A 15,143-nucleotide genomic window follows, 5' to 3' on the forward strand; every position below is an offset into this window, starting at 1 on the left:
GGGGGGTGTACAGGAGGCAGCTGATCAATGATTCTCTCTCATCATTGATATTTCTATCTCTCTTCCTCTCTCTGAAATCAATAAAAATATTTTTTTAAAAAGAGAAGAGAGGATAGGAGGAAAGCTGCAGAGAGGTTTGAACATAGGTGCAGGAACAAATGGGAAGCAAGAAAGAGATGCTGAGAGACGAGGAGAAAGCTGAGCGCAAGGAGTGTGTGCAGATGCAGGGGGGGCGCGGGCAGAAAAAAGGTTTGCAGGAGAAACTGATGAAGTGCAACTGAGAAAACTGTTGCCATGGTGATGGGTCCAGAGGAGGGAGGAGAAATAGAAATCGGATTATGAGCTGGGGGAGAGGGGAAGGGGGTGTTCAAGACCCAGAAGCAGTGCCCCCACACCAGGCCCCCTTCTACCCTTGAGGAATAGCTTTCTCAGAGGCCCCCAAGGCCAGACCAGGGGTGCTGCAGTCCTGGAGGGTCAGGCCTCTGGAACCCCCTCCCTCCTCTCCTGGGTGAGAGCAGATCTGCACCCCACCCCCAACATGCCTCATGGCCCTGGGAACGCTCTCTGCACCTACCCTCTCCCTCTCCTTCTGCCTCTTCATCAGAAGCTCACAGTGAGGGGGAGACTTGTTTTAAGCACCTACTATGTGCCAAGCACTGCACTGGGCCCTTCGTGCCTGGTTTCCTTCAGTCTCACCACAGCCCTGAGGTAGGTCACTACCTCCACGAATAGACAGGAAACTGAGATCAAGGTCCCAGGCTGGACAGGGGCAGGCAGAGCTGGGGTGTGGCCCTGGCTCACGTGCTCCAGCCGTCCCTGCTGGCCCTGCCTCCTGCACAGCCGTGCCCCACTCCTGCGGCCCCTGCACCCTGCCTGCACGGGGTGGCCGGACCGGACCTGAGCTGCGGGCCTTGAGGCAAACATGCCACAGACAGTGAGACTGGGCTCAGTAGGAAGGGCAGCTCGGGGCTCAGGGCTGGGGTGGGAGGCGCAGAGCCGGGCATTTCCGGCTGAGCTGAAGGAACAGGTCCAGCGAGCCTGTGGGGGCCCTGCGGGCAGCACTCGCTGAGTCTGTGAGCCCAGCAGCTACAGGGGAAGCGCCCGCCCCTGGGGCTTCGGTACAAACAGCAGTTCTGTAACGGGCACTGCCTCTGATGTGCAGATCAGACGGGGCCTGGGAGGTGGGAGAAGGCAGGGTTCAAGGGCATGTGTGGTCTTGGGTAGCTATGCCAAGACCACCCCCGCCCGAGTTTGAGGGGGGCGGCTCCAAAAGGTGTGGGTCTGGCCCATCATAACCTGCTCTCCCTCCAGGTGGAGACCTTAAAACACCCACCTGTTCTCTCCAGGGACTGGCTAGAACCATATCCTAACCTGGGAGGCGGGCGGGGGCGGGGGGGGGGGGGGGAGTTGGTGGTCAGAAATGGCTGGACCCCAAGGCTAAAGGTCACAGTTCTATTGGGTCCCTTGTCCACTGGACTCCAGAGGTTCTAGGTCCCTGCCCCACAGCCCATAGCAGTTAGAGGGGAATAGAGCTGCTACAGAGGCAGGCCAGCCAGGACAGGGAAACAGGCAGGCAGACAGCAGTTGGCAGCCATCTAGAAAATCCTATCTTCCCCAAACCAGGGACACTTAAGAGTAAACGGTTGTGCCCTAGCTGGTGTGGCTCAGTGGATAGAGCATCAGCCTGCAGACTGAAGGGTCCTGGGTTGGATTCCGGTCAAGGGCACATGCCAGGGTTGAGGGCTCCATCCCCAATAGGGGGTGTGCAGAAAGCAGCTGATCAGTGACTCTCTCATCATTGATGTTTCTTTCTCTCTCCCTCTCCTTCCTCTCTGAAATCAGTAAAAATATATATTTTTTTAAAAAGAGTAAATGGTTTTCACTTCTCCTCCCCAACCAGAGGGTAAAGAGCTTAAATCACCCTATTCAGGGAGAGACAGCAGAAATCCAACTAGTACCATTTGCCAACCTTCTCGCCATAACCCCCTGGTCTCACTGTCCCAGCCCCCCTGGTCTCACTGTCCCAGCCCCCCTGGTCTCACTGTCCCAGCTCCCCTGGTCTCACTGTCCCAGCCCCCCTGGTCTCACTGTCCCAGCCCCCCTGGTCTCACTGTCCCAGCCCCCCTGGTCTCACTGTCCCAGCCCCCCTGGTCTCACTGTCCCAGCCCCCCTGGTCTCACTGTCTCAGCCCTCCTGGTCTCACTGTCCAGCTGTAACAAACACCCTCAACACTCACCTGGACGTGCGGCGCAACTTTCCTGCACGAAGTCAAGAACCCACAGACTCACGGCCGGCCCGGGGCAGACCCCCAAGCCCAGGCGCCCTTCCCGGAGACTTCCTCCTGGGCCTGAAGGAAGGGGATTCAGAGAGCTCACTCCTGTTGCCTCCGTTCACATCTCATCACCCCACCAACACCCCAGGACGCCCTTCCGGGCGCCCAGCCTTAGTCCCCACAGACAAGGCAGGAGGGGCCCAGTCCCAGCCCAAGGCATCCGAAGGACTGCAGGGAGGAGAGAAAAGACACTTCCCTCCTCCTCCTCCTCCTCCTCCTCACCTGCTCCCCAGACTGCCCGCCGCAGCCCCTCCTGGAATCCCAAATCCCATTCCACCAGCCGGCAGCCCCACATTCGTGGCCCGCCCAGTCCCTCTCATTCCCATCTTCCCTCCCAGACAGGCCGAATCCAAGAAGCACATTCCAACCCCCCCTGCCCCCCGCCCGACCCCCCGGACTGGTCTGCTGCGGAATGGACTCCCAGAAGGCTTCTTGTGGTGCCTGGGGCGCCACTCCCTGCGGGCTCTTTCCCATTTTCTTTTCTTTTTTTAAATATAACTTTATTGATTTCAAGGAGAAAGGGAGGGGGAGAGAGAGAGGGAGAGAGAAGCATCAGTGATGAGAGAATCATTGATCGGCTGCCTCCTGCACAACCCCTGCTGGGGATTGGGCCCGGGACCTGGGCATGTGCCCTGACCAGCAATCAAAATGTGACCTCCTGGTTCAGAGGTCCACGCTCAGCCACGGAGCCACGCCGGCCCGGCTCCTATTTTCTGTTAGGGAAGCTTCTCGGTCCCCTAGCGGCTCCTCCTCGGCCGTGCCTGTGGGGCCCAGGCTCCGTCCTCGGCCTGCCTTCCCCTGGGCGCGCCCTGCTCTCCAAGGCTGCAGCCCTCGCACCTGCGCCACCCGCCACCCGTCTGAGCCTCTGACCACACCTCACCTCCGTGTCCAGGCGCCAACTCCGCACGTTCAACACAGAGATGTCCTCCTTCTGCCCCCAGTCTGCTCCCCCCTTCCCCCCCACCGCTGCGGCTTCAGCCAGCGAAGGGCAGCAGCCAGCCAGCAGCTCAAGCCAGGTCCCGAGACATCCTAACTCCGCCCCACCCCCCACCCCGCCCTGAAAACCACCCCCAAAGTCTCCTCTGTCAACATCTTTTGCCTAGAATCTCACCTCAACAGCGTGTCAGGTGACACCGGATGGCGCTCAGACCCAGCTGGTGTGGCTCCATGGTTTAGCATTGAGGCAGCAATCAATGATTCTCTCTCATTGATGTTTCTATCTCTTCCTCTCTGAAATCAATAAAAATATTTTTTAAAAGAAAAAAACAACCCAGTGGTTGAGCGGCAACCCATGAACCAAGAGGTCACTGGTTCGATTCCTGGCCAGGGCACATGCCCGGGTTGCTGGCTCGATCCAGTGGGGGGCGTGCAGCTCATTCACCGGTATTTCTATCTCTCTATCCCTCTTCCTTCCTCTCTCTGAAATCAATTCTAGAAAAATACTTTTTCAAATATATTTTATTGACTTTTTACAGAGAGGGAGAGGGATAGAGAGTTAGAAACATTGAGAAACATTGGTCAGCTGCCTCCTGCACACCCCCTACTGGGGTTGTGCCTGAAACCAAGATACATGCCCTAGACCGGAATCGAACCTGGGACCCCCCAGTCGGCAGGCCGACGCTCTATCCACTGAGCCAAACCAGCCAGGGCTAGAAAAAAATATTTTTAAAAAATGTCTCTCAGCTGTTCATCCAACACATTGCAGCAAAAATCCTCTTTATAAGACACAAATTTGATCATGACACTCTCCTGTTTAAAACCCTTTTATCCTTAGGATAAAAATTAGAATCCTTGCCTAACCAGTGTGGCTCAGTGGATAGAGCGTTGGCCTGCAGATCAAAGAGTCCCGGGTTCAATTCCAGTCAAGGGCATGTACTTCGGTTGCAGGCCCCTCTCCGGGCCCAGCCCTGGTCGGGGCTCATGCAGGAGGCAACCAATTGATGTGTTTCTCTCACATCAATACAGTATTTCTCCCTGTCTTTCCCTCTCTCTAAAAATCAATGGAAAAATATCCTCAGGTGAGGATTAAAAAAAAAAAATTAGAATCCTTCAAGGGACTTACAAAGTTCTTCATCTGGTCCCAGCTTCTCCAGTGACTTCCCCCGACACTCCTCCACACCTTCAAGGTGTCCGTTCTCTAACCTGAGCCTTGGCAGCTCTCTCAGCCTAGAACAGTCTCCACCCTTCTTCTGCCTTCACCCTGCTAACTGCTACTCAACTGTCAGCTCTTCACTTACCACTTCTTCCAGGAAGCCCTCCGGGACTCCCCATGCCCAGGTAAGTGGCCCCTTCAGTGAGGAGCCTCTTTGACAAGTCCTTTAACTTCTCTAACCTAGATTCCTCATTTATCAATAACAGTACCTACCTACAGAGTTGTTATGAGGATTAATCAAAAAAATGCATGGAGGACTTAGCACAGTGCCTGGCATGGGGTTAGCACTCCATAAATAGCAGCTATTATCAATTCTACTAAAATCCTGGTGCAGGGTAGTAGTGGATTCTTCAATACCCCCCACTGGACCATAGTTTCAGAGAAAGCATTTCATTCACCTCTGAATACCCAGCACTTAGCAGTAATTAGTGGAAAGGCATTTAATAAACATTGATGGAATAAAATAATTCATGCTAATTCCGGCCATCAGAGCCTTAATTATCACACAATGAAGGCCCCACCTCTCTTACCACAAACTGAAGTAGGCCCCTCCGCTGCTGACCCACCCCCCCCCACCCCCCCAGGCTCCCCTCTCTATGGGAAACGTGATGGGCCAGGTCTTTGCAGGGTAATTGCTCCTTCACAGCCACACCCCACTCCTCCCATTGCAATCCCTCCTTCCCAGGGCTCTGCCGGGCTGCGCTGACCCCGGGCTGCCTCTGCAAACCTCCAGCTCCTTAGCCTCAAATAGCTTCCTCTTTGCTCATCTGGCAGAAAAAACAACTCCCCTTCCAACATCCGGGGCAGACAGCACAGCCTGAGGTCCCAATGTCAAAGCTGGCCTTGGGGACGGATGTTTGGCTCACAAGGTGCGTTTTTATCTTGGATATCCATTTAAATTTGAAAATAAGAACATTTTACCTAAAAATTCCGATTTCTGGCTTCTCTAGGAAAAGTGAGAAGGCATGGCCGCACACAGAGCCTGGCTGCTGCCCCGCTCCAGCGGCCCCACTGTTACCGGTCCCCTTTGGCTAATCTTGTTACCTGCCTAGTCCTTCAAGACACCAGGGCTGGTCCTGGCCGGGCGCTCAGTGGTTAGAGCGTCAGCCCTCAGGCTGAAGGGTCCCAGGTTCGATTCCAGTCAGGGGCCTGGACTTCGGTTGCAGGCTGGATTCCCAGCCCTGGTCGGGACACATGTGAAGGCAACCAATCAGTGTGTCTCTCTCACATCGATGTTTCTCTCGGTGCTTCTCTGCCTCTCCTCCACTCTCTCTAAGAATCAGGAAAAATACCCTCAGGTGAGGATTAACAACAACAAAAGAAGAAACCTATCCTTGGGTGAGGATTTAAAAAACAAAAGCAAACAAAAAAACTATAAGCCAATATCCCTAATGAAGATAGACACGAAAATCCTCAACAAAATACTAGCAAACCAACGTTAGCAATGTAATTTAAAAATCATACACTATGATCAAATAGGATTTATTCCTGGTTTAATATCCACAATCAATCAAGGTGGTGCACCACATAAGTGAAATGAAGAATAAAAAAAGAACAATTAATTAATGAAAAACAACAACAATAAAAAAAAAACCGCCCTAGCCGGTTTGGCTCGGTAGATAGAGCATCGGCCTGCGGGTCAGAGTCCCAAGTTCGATTCCGGTCAAGGGCCCTGGTCGGGGCTTGTGCAGGAGGCAACTAATCAATCAGTGTGTTTCTGTTACATCGATGTTTCTCTCTGTCTCTCCTCCACTCTCTCTAAGAATCAATGGAAAAATATCCTCGGGTGAGGAGTAACAATCACAACACCAGGGGCTGCCCCCGGCTGCCCTTCCGTGGGTCACCCAGCGGCAATAGCGAGCCTGGCTTTCCCTCCTCTGCAGCCGTGTAGACGCCACCACCCCCCTCCTGGCCCGTCCCCAGGCCCCTGCTCTTCCAGGTCTCCTCTTCCTCCCACCTGACCGCCCTGCGCACCGCAGTGCTCCCATCACCTCCGTCACCCCCTTCAGAACCGGCCTGGATCGCCCTTCCAGCCCTTCACTCGCGCTGACACCTCAATTTCCAAACCTTGAAAACCGAACTCTGAGTCAATACAACCTGACAAGTTTACAATTTCTCTATCCAAACTGTTGAGTAATTGGGAAAAAACTCCCAAAATAGCAAGGTCAGTTAATTTTATGTGTCAACTGACGGGTCACGATACTTGCCAAGATACTTGGTCCAACATTCTGGGTGTATCTGAAGGTGTGTTTTGGGTGAGGCTCACCTGAAGTCAGCGGCCTTGGAGGAAAGCAGATTACCCCAAAATGTGGTGGGTCTCGTCCAATCAGCTGCAAGCCCGAAGAGAACCAACAGAGAAGGCGTCCTTCCAGCAGCTTTTGGACGTGAACTGCAACTCTTTGTCACCTGGGGACATTTTTCCTGTTGCTTTTTAGAGCCAGTGGAAAGGAGGGAGAAGACAGAAAGAGAGAAACATCGATGTGAGAGAGACGCATCAATTGGTTGCCTCCCCCATACACCCCGACCTGGGTCAGGGATCGAGCCCACAACCGAGGTATGCGCCCTTGACCGGAATTTGAACCCTCGGCCCTTCAGTCCACAGACCGACGCTCTAAACATGGAGCAAAAACAGACAGGGCCGAACTGCAGCTCTTTCCCTGGGTCTCCAGCCTGCTGGCCTCCCCCATCAGATTTCGGATTTGCCAAGCAGCCCCGAGTGCACGAGCCAATTCCTTAAATAAATCTCTATAAATACACATCCTGTTGGTCCCCGTTCTCGGAGAGCCCTGACTAATGCAGCAGGGCCCCGAGGACCAGTGACTCTCAAGGCTCGTGGTAGCTGAACCTTCCTCTCCCACCACAGGGATTCCAAACTCTTTTCTCGCCCCCTTTCAGGCCCCAAACCTTTCTCCTTCTGGAGCTTTCTGCTTCCCTGAGAAGGCAAAGGCCTTCCGGGGGGAGCTCCACCCACTTACTCCTGCACCCCAGCCTTTCTCCCCCCCTCCGAGAGAGTGTGGCGGTTCTCTGCATCACTGCCCCTTTTCTCTGCTAAAAGGTGTTGCTCCTGCCTGGCCGGCGTGGCCCAGGGGCTGAGCGTCCACCTAGGGACCAGGAGGTCACGGTTGGACTCCCAGTCAGGGCACAGGCCCGGGTTGTGGGCTCGGTCCCCAGCAGGGGGCGTGCAAGAGGCAGCTGGTCAATGACTCTCTCACCATTGATGTTTCTATCTCTCTTTCCTCTCCCTTCCTCTCTGAAATCAATAAAAATATGTATATTTTAAAAAGCAAGCGTGGTTCCTAAGGCAAAGGCTAATGCCTCCACCTCTGATCTGAACCCCATTTTCTTCCTCCTCCAAAAGCCCCTCAATCATTATACACCCCTCTCTCCTGCCTCTTTGACTTGGAAAACAGACGGAGGAGCCTTTTCTGGACCCCGGTTCCTCTCCAGGTATCTCCTTCGCGTCCTGCCCAGGCTCCCTGAAAGCTGCGGCTCCACCTGCACCTCCTCGCAGCGGCTCTGGCCTCTGCCTTCCTCCCCGGCAGGAAGCTGCTGCGAAGGAGCTGCATGACCCTCAAGATGCTCAGCCCAGTGGACAGTGCTTAGTCCTTACTTCACGTCACGTGACACGGCCTTTGGGAAACTCTCCATCCACTCCCTCTGTTTTCCTCCTCATTCTCATTCCTCCATCAGCTCCCTCCCTGCACCTGTCCCTTACACACTGTGCTTCTCAGGACCCTGTCCTGGTGTCTCCTCTCCTGCTGCTCTCTGCCAGGACTTGTCCACACTCAGGATTTTAGCCATTGCTCGCCTTCCCTCTCTCTCTTTTTTAAAAAAAATTTTTTTATTGATTTCAGAGAGGAAGGGAGAGAGCGAAACATCAATGATGACAGAGTGATCGGCTGCCTCCTGCACACCCCACACAGGGGATGGAGCCCACAATCCTGGACCAGGAACCGAACTCGTGATCTCCTGGTTCATAGGTCAATGCCCAACCACTGAGCCACGCCGGCTGGGCTCACCTTCTCGCTTTATCCCATACCTCTCCTCTGCCCCAGACTCACATATTCATTATGAAAATGTCCAGAGGATACAACTCACCCCCAAATGTAGCGATTTATAAAACAGACACTTTTCTGAGCATCAGGAATCTGGGAGGGACTTTGCTGAGTGTTTCTGGCTCAGGGCGTCTCAGGAAGTTTCAGCAAAGCCGACCACCTGGACCACAGCCTGGAGGGCTTGTCTGGGCCTGAAGATACGCTTCCGAGCTTGTCCATACACGTGGCTGTGGCTGGAGTCTCAGCTCCTCCCGACCCCTTGCGGTGTGGTCCTCCCCAGGGAGGTGTGTGGGAAGAAGCCACTGCCCATACTCTCATGAGAGTGCACCAAGGAACGCAGAAGGCCGGTGGACCTTGGGCGTTAGCAGGGCTAATGCCAAGCACCATTGTTCTGTTGAGATAGTGGTGGCTCGAAGCAATTTCCTGACCTGATAGCCTCAAAGTAAATGTTTACTGGACCTTACTGATCTTTACTGACCTTTATTGACCTTAGAGATGGTCTGCCTGCTACCTGTTTGCCATGCTTTACTGAGGGCAGGATGTGTATCTAAAACTGAACAAAAAGCGGACAAGGCCAGGTTTCAGTGTGCCTCTCCCAGAGAGAGGTCTCCACCTGGCCCCCATGCTACCATCAACAAGTCAACAAACGACAAGTGCTGGGAGGATGCGGAGAAAAAGGAACCCTCGTGCACTGCTGGTGGGAATGCAGACTGGTGCAGCCACTGTGGAGAACAGTATGGAGTTTCCTCAAAAAACTAAAAATGGAACTTCCATTTGACCCAGTAATCCCACTTCTAGGAATATATCCCACGAAACTAGAAACACCAACAGAAAGGATAGATGCACCCCTGTGTTCATAGCAGCACAATTCACCATAGCTAAGACTTGGAAACAGCCTAAGTGCCCATCAGCAGATGAGCGGATTAAAAACCTGTGGTACATCTACACAATGGAATACTATGCTGCTTTAAAAAAGAAGGAATTCTTACCATTTGCAACAGTGTGGATGGAGCTGGAGAGCATTATGCTAAGTGAAATAAGCCAGGCAGTGAAAGAAAAATACCACATGATCTCACTCATTTGTGGGTTATAATGAACAACATAAACCGATGAACAAAAATAGATCCAGAGACAGAGAAGCATCGATCAGATGCTCAGTCCTCAAAGGGAAGGCAGGGGAGGGCGGGACTAAGGGGGAGCAATCAACCAAAGGACTTGTATGCATGCATATGAGCCTAACCAATGGACACAGACACGGGGGGGGGGGGGGTGTTGAGGGCATAAGTGGAGGAATAGGGGGACAATGGGGGGATAAGGACACATTTGTAATACCTTAATCAATAAAGGGAAGGAAGAAAAAAAGCCCCATGCCTTCTAAATTTGTGTTTCTTGTCTAGTATTTTCATTTGTGCATCAGCCCCTCCTTCAGATCCTGAACCCTAGCCATGCAGGTCGCGGCTCCCAGGTCCTACAGAGGGAGGCATCCAAGCGAGAGCCAGGAGCAAGACCAGTGCTTTTTGTGACCTCGCCGTGACCTCTGCTATGTGCTCCTGGCCACAGACCAACCCTGGTACCATGTGCCAATCCATTCCTTGCTGCCATTCCATTCTCTCCAGTTCCCATAGGATCTTCACACAATTAAAACGCCTTAAAAGCTTTCTGGGTTTTTTCAGGGTAAAAACCAAGCTCCTCAGCACAGCCTGCAAAGCCACCAGTGACCCTGCCAGTGGCTAGACTCTCTCCAGGCCCATCTTTTTATTATTATTGCTAGAGGCCCGGTGATGGGTTCGTGCACATTGAAAGGAAATTAATTAGAAGAAGCATTTTAGAGGCGGGGAGGGACGGGGGAGGGCTCCAGGGTGTGTCTGTCCTGTCCTGCCCAGTCCCGATCGACTGAACCCCAGTAGCAAGCTAACATACCGGTCGGAGTGTCTGCCCCCTGGTGGTCAGTGAGCATCATAGCAACTGGTCAAACAGTTGAACGAACGGTTGGACACTTAGCATATTAGGCTTTTATTATATAGGACTAGAGGCCCGGTGCACAAAATTTGTGCATGGGGCGGGGTGTCCCTCAGCCCAGCCTGCACCCTCTCCAATCTGGGACCCCTTGAGGGATGTCTGACTGCCCGTTTAGGCCCGATCCTACCGGTAGGATCGGGCCTAAACAGGCAGTCGGACATCCCTCTCACAATCCAGGACTGCTGGCTCCCAACTGCTCACCTGCCTGCCTTCCTGATTGCCCCTAACCGCTTCTGCCTGCTAGCCTGATCACTCCCTAACCACTCCCCTGCCAGCCTGATTGATGCCTAACTGCTCCCCTGCCAGCTTGTTTGCCTCTAACTGCCCTCCCCTGCAGGCCTGGTCACCCCTACTGCTCTCCCCTGCAGGCCTGGGTCCCCCCCAACTGCCCTTCCCTGCAGGCCTGGTCACCCCCAACTTCCCTCCTCTGCAGGCCTGGTCACCCCTAACTGCTCTCCCCTGCAGGCTTGATTGCCCCCAACTGCCCTCCCCTGCTGTCCTGATCGCCCACAATTGCCCTCCCTTGCAGGCCTGGTCCCTCCCAACTACCCTCCCCTGCTGGCCATCTTGTGGCGGCCATCTTGTGTCCACATGGGGGCAGCCATCTTGTGTGTTGGAGTGATGGTCAATTTGCATATTACTCTTTTATTAGATAGGATAGAGGCCTGGTGCACGGGTGGGGGCCAGCTGGTTTGCCCTGAAGGGTGTCCTGGATCAGGGTGGGGGTTCCCTTGGGGCATGAGGTGGCCTGGGCAAGGGACCTGTGGTGGTTTGCAGGCCGGCCACACCCCCCGACGAACCAAGTGGTGGCCCTGGTATCTGGGATTTATTTATCTTCTATAATTGAAACTTTATAGCCTGGCCGAAGCCGGTTTGGCACAGTGGATAGAGCGTCGGTCTGCGGACTGGGGGGTCCCAGGTTCGATTCCGGTCGGGGGCATGTGCCTTGGTTGTGGGCACATCCCCGGTGTGGGGAGTGCAGGAGGCGGCTGGTCGATGTTTCTCTCTCATTGATGTTTCTGGCTCTCTGTCCCTCTCCCTTCCTCTCTGTAAAAAATCAATAAAATATATTAAAAAACAAACAAAAACAAAAACAACTTTATAGCCTTGAGTGGAGCCAAGCCTCCTGCTCGCTCCCTGGCCATAGCCATTTTTATTGGGATTTATTTATCTTCTATAATTGAAACTTTGTAGCCTTGAGTGGAGGCCTGGGCCAGCCAGGGTGTGCGGAAAGCTTGGCTTTCTCCATTGCCGGGAAAACCCAAACCTCCTACTCTCTCCGTGGCCGAAGCCATCTTGGTTGGGTTAATTTGCATACTCACTCCTGATTGGCTGGTGGGCATGGTTTGTTGGTGTAGTGGAGTGGTGGTTAATTTGCATATTACTCTTTTATTAGATAGGATTACTTTTTTAATTATTGATTTCAGAGAGGAAGGGAGAGGGAGAGAGATAGAAACACCAATGATGAGAGAGAATCATTGATCAGCTGCCTCCTGCACGCCCCACACTGGAAATAAAACTGTGACTTCCTGGTTCATAGGTCCACACTCAAGCACTGAGCTACGCCAGCCAGGCTCACCATGCCCATCTTTGAATACTTCTTTCTAATCAAGATGTACAGTTCCCAGTTCCAGAAGGTGTCAATATCGTTCACATTTCTAAGTCTTATGCTGGCCCCTCTAGGTTCCCTCCCCAGGGCATTTTTTTTGATATATATTTTTATTAATTTCAGAAAGGAAGGGAGAGGGAGAGAGAGATCGAAACATCAATGATGAGAGAGAATCATTGATGGGCTGCCTCCTGCACGCCCCACACTGGGGATGGAGCCCACAACCCGGGCCTGTGCCCTGACTGGGAATTGAATCCTGACCTCCTGGTTCATAGGTTGATGCTCAATCACTGAGCCGCGCAAATTCTAATTTCTATGCCATCTCCTTCTCTACTCACCCTATAACCTTGGGGAAATAATGAGTTGCCTCTGTGTCTCTGTCTGCACGAAGGGTTAATAGAAAGGAAAGGAGAAGATTAATTACTTAAATTAATATTTATTGAACCAGATCCTGTGCTAGACACTCTTTCATAAATTAACTGAGTGACAGACGCACTATCCGGGCGAGACAGACTGTCTACCCTCCCCACAGACGGGAAGCTGCGCTCCGGGTAGCTACGTGGGTAACTTGGCCAAAGCTGTGAAGCTGGAAGCAGACGTGAGTAACATTAGAAAGAAAATGGAGCATCCGTGTCTTTTCCAACTGAGTGACGGAGATTTGTCATTCTCACGGCCTCTTCCAGCCTCAGGTCTCAAGGACAGAGGTCTTGCCGTGTCCCATGGAACCAAATCTGGTGAGCACTGCATCTCACCTCCAGGCTCAGCTCCAGGGTCTCTCCCAGTGCGTCCTACAGATCAGGGCAATGACCTCCTGCATTCCTCCTGCACCTGTGCATGGGTGCGTGTGTGCATGTGTGCGTGTGTGCGTGTGTGTGTGTGTGTGTGTGTGTGTGTGTTAATCCTCACCCGAGGATATTTTTTCCCCATTGATTTTTAGAGAGAGTGGAAGGGAGAAAGAGAGAGAGACACGTCAATTGGTTGCCTCCTGCAGGTGCCCTGTCCAGGCCTGGAGATCGAACAGGAAACCGAGGTACGTGCCCTTGACTGGGAATCAAACCCATGACCCTTTGGTCTGGTCTACGGGCTGACACTCTCACCAATGAGCAACCAGCCAGGACCTGCACCTTTATTTCTTACACCTGGCATTTGTTGCTAGAGGAACGGGAAGGAATGAGTCTTCCCATTTTAGGTGAGAAAATGGAGGTTCAGAGTGACTTACCTAAAGCCTATGGCACCACTCATCAGCAAGAGGCCCCCAGGAGAGGCCGACCGGCCCCTGGAGCCCATGGACCCACTTTCCTAAGGTCCTGGGGGCAGAGGGCGGCTTTAGGGGGGAACCAGCAGTGCAGCCCACAGACCTGGGCTCTCATCTGAGGCCTTCCGGTTGCAAAACGACCAGAGTCCAGAAAAAACAAGTGCTGTCGCTCAGAAAGAGCGGGTCTGCGTGAGGAGGGTCCAGGCCAAGCAGCAGAGGGAGCCTGGGAGCTCCTGGGGCGGAACTTCTCTGACCTTCCGGTCCCTGGTGCCTAGCACAGGGCCAGGGCCATAGCGGATACTGAACACGTACTGGTTAACTTGAATATGGAACTCCGCCGGAAAGAGGCGGGAGGGAACTTTTGGGAGCTTAGATTGAGAACCCCGCCTGGGGAGACAGCCTGGGGAGAGTGGGTCCGCGCTTGAGACACCAGCACTTGTGCTTCTGGGAGAAAGTTCTCCGGAGGGGCCGGGCGGTGCTTCCAGGGGCCTCCGCGTAGCCGAGGAGTCTGCTCTGCTAAGAGGCTGAGAGAGTTACCCTCTCACTCCCGAGCTTGGCCTCCCCTCCTCTCAGCTCCCCAAACCCTTCTCCACCACCGCGATGGGATAATTAGATGTGAGAGCTCAGCACAGATGATGCTCCAGTTGCTTAGCAACTAATGGTTTCCATGGAGACCACAAAGCACAGCCTCCAGAGCCACCAGTGAGCAGCTTGGCAGGGCAGGGAGAAGACACAACTCTCAGCTCCTCCAGGAACCTGGGGGGGGGGGGGGGGGGGCGGGGGCGCCAGGGTTGGGGGGCGGGGATTGGAAGGAAAAGGGCGGGTTTAAAGCTACAGGGCCCTCTTATGCCTTTAAGTGCTGGTCCGAGCTCTGGCCTCCCCACCCCACACTGTCCCACTCATAGTTTCAGATGGGGCTGGGGCTTCGGAGTGGGCCCAACACAACCCACCCTGCAATAAGCCCAACCTCTTCCCCCTTCTGCTCCCTGGTTTGTGACTGACATGGAGACAGACACTTCCCAAGCCGTCCTCCTGGCTCAGGGACACCCCCGATTTGAAGAGCCCCAGGAAGGTCCCCTTCCCCCTGGAGTCCCACTTTCTAGTCAGTTTCCTCCCTCCGAAGTTCCACTCAGGGTACAAAGATCCTCTTTCGTTTGTACAATGACGGTAGAATCTGATCTAAAAGCGGACAAAGGCCAAGGTGGAGAGAAGCAGAATTGGGTTCTTTAGGAGGGCAGCCTGGCCGGGGACGGGACCTGCCCTGGTCTTCATCAGAGCGGCCGGGCGGGGCCGGGGCATGGTGTCCAGAGTCTGGCAACTCCCGAGTGGGGGCCGCTCAGACCAGTGTCACCAGTGTCGCCTGGCGCTCGTTAGCAATGCGGGACTTCAGGCCTCACCTCAGACCCACTGAACCCGAACCTGCATTTTAACAAGATGCTGCCCGCCGGCGTGGCTCAGTGGTTAAGCATTGACCTATGAGCCAGAAGGTTCGAATCCTGGCCAGGGTGCATGCCCGGGTTGCGGGCTCGATCCCCAGTGCAGGAGGCAGCTGATCCATGATTCTCTCTCATCATTGATGTTCTCTCTCTCTCCCTCCCCCTTCCTCTCTGACATCAATAAAGATACATTTTAAGTGCCTGGAGCAGATGCACGTTAAATTGGGAGGAGCACTGGTCTAAGCGCCCCAACCCACGCTTCACTGTCACCCTTGCTTGCACCCA

Source organism: Cnephaeus nilssonii (genome assembly GCF_951640355.1).
Source record: "Cnephaeus nilssonii genome assembly, chromosome: 13".
In the NCBI taxonomy this organism is placed as follows: Eukaryota; Metazoa; Chordata; class Mammalia; order Chiroptera; family Vespertilionidae; genus Cnephaeus; species Cnephaeus nilssonii.